This window comes from Toxotes jaculatrix, chromosome 16 (assembly GCF_017976425.1).
Source record: "Toxotes jaculatrix isolate fToxJac2 chromosome 16, fToxJac2.pri, whole genome shotgun sequence".
Lineage (NCBI taxonomy): Eukaryota > Metazoa > Chordata > Actinopteri > Toxotidae > Toxotes > Toxotes jaculatrix.
Genome location: NC_054409.1, coordinates 10253082 through 10255562, shown reverse-complemented (window position 1 = coordinate 10255562; position 2481 = coordinate 10253082).

Genomic DNA, 2481 nt, shown 5'->3' with positions numbered 1-2481 from the left:
TCCATGGGAATGCTATTAAGAATGCAACTGGACTGTGAATGGACTGTTAATAGTGACAGACTGCTCCACTGGGACCATTACAGCTATTCTGAAAGGGGAACTGAGGCCATTGCTATTTGCTTTCCCAGCCCAATTCTTCTTTTAAAAATGGTCCAAGCTCGGCTTTTACTCTGCTGTTTTTCTTCATTTAAAGGCCATTTCTGTAAAAAAAAAAAAAAAAAAAAAGAGAAGAAAGAAAAAAGCAAAAGTTTAAATAATAAGCTTTATCACTCAATTAATTCAAGTTCACCTTAAAGTGCACAAGGTTTTTGATTTTTAATATAAAAGCAGAGAAAAAAATCAGAACAGATGTGATGCCTGTGTGAAATGTCAGCAAATACATCATATAGTAAATGAAACCAATTTCATTAAAATATTTAGTGTATTTTTTAAGGTTACTTGCTTGTTTCTGTTCATTGAGCAAGAAGCCTGTGGTAGCTTAACACAATCTATAGCCAACATGGAGCAAGAAGAATCCATATCCTGTTTGTTTTGTAAAGTGCAGAGGTGACCGCAGGGAAAAAAGGTGTCACAGGCAGGTAGGTGAGGGCTCAGGTTTCCTCTGTGACATGCTATAGATGACCATTTCTTCCTCCTGCCTCCTGCTGAGAAAAGAGGCCAAGCACCTCAAGACCCATGGGTCAGTGTGCACTTACCTCTTCATCAATAATGGATGGCCTTCCATTTGAACTGGAAGACTGTGGAACTGGTGAGACATAGTGCATACAGTTGTTCATACATTAACCATACACCCTGCGGTGGACAGGCAGGCACTGATGAACCTGCCTTTCAAACTGCTGTGGTGATACTGACTCAGTTTTTACCACTGTGGGCTGTCAAACACATACGTTACATGGGTATAATTTAATGCTTGAGCTTGGATCGTTATTTATGATGTACAAGCAGAAATATATCTATCCTGTAAATACTATGTGGGTGGATTTATAGATCACCATCATGTGCACATCTGCTTAAAACTTTCAACTGTACATCACGTTACCATCATAGTAGACTTTTTTTCATTGTTGAGTTTGTCATTTAATTTCATGGATCAATTCGTCAACTTCTTGATGAAACATGAGAGATGAACATGAACATGACGTAGATGCGGACTGACATCACTATTCCCAAGCCTTGGGAATTAACATCTACCCGACTGAGACATGTTGAGACATGTAGACCTTTGCGTTGATGAGAAAAATATAAATATTTTGTACTCTCTGTCCTTAATTCATTTACAGAATATGTTGAAACAAAAATATATATATATATAATTGTGGACAAATTAAATCCACTTGTACGTTAAGAGGACTGAGCTCATATGTCAGTTGGGTGTGAAATTTTCACTAAGAAGGGTTGTTGAAATTACCAAATAAAAGCGAAAACACTGTGGAAAACATTTGAGAGCAATATACGCTGGTTTGAAAGCTCATAGCCTATATATGATGATTTGGTTATGGCAGTGAGGCTCATTCCATGAGTGGTTTGAAATGTATATATATATAATTATTCATATTTGCCCTGCTCTGCTCTCACCATCATAGCAGCATATTTAATCTGCAGTGTGTAGCTCCACATGCACAAGGTGCCTTCATGTCACACATCTGCTAAATTCTGACTCCAGGCTTCCAGTGCAAACATATCATCGCCCCGCCCCCCCCCCCCCCCCCCCCGCCCCCAACCGCCCACCCTCGCCTCTTAAGCCAAAATATGATTCAGATGGGATTCAAACCTTCAAGCCCCCCCCCCCCCCCCGCCCCAAACGAGCCGGCTCTATTACGTTTTAGATTTCTGTGGGAAATAATTGGCTGCTGGCTGCTGAGGAAGCATGTTCCCCTAACGTCATTATTTTGGGTGGTGGGGGGGACTGCAGGGTCCTGGCGGTCCCGGCCAATCAAGACGCTCCAGGTTCGAGACTGAGGAGCGCACAAGTTATTAACCTGAATGATCACGACGTACTAAGTCACCGGGCTCTCGGTGGAGGAAGGGGGGGGGGGGGTCGGAGGAGGGGCGCCGCAAATATGATGGTCATGAGTCCCGTGATTTAACTTCAGTGGCCGTCTTGTCTGTGAGTCCGCAACAAGGTCTCCTCCTGCCTGCCTCGACTGTCCGAGAGAGCTGCTTGTTGTCTCTCCCTGGATGCTGAGGGAGTAGCTGAGGAAGGAAGTAGGGTGGAAAAAAAAAAGATTTCAGCACCGGAGCTGTCCGCGGCTCTTGGAGAAGTCTGCTGGAGGAGAGAGAGAAAGAGAGAGAGAGAGAGAGGGAGAGAGGGAGAGAGAGAGAAGCTGCTTCCGACTGTAAATTTTCTCCCTGGGACCGTGAGGGGAAGAAGGAATAATAAACTGCTGTGCTATTCATCTCTCTGCTGGGCGACTCGACGGGCGAGTAAAGACGCACACACTTCATTTAGAGCAAAGTCTTGCCATGCTGGACGGCCGGGCT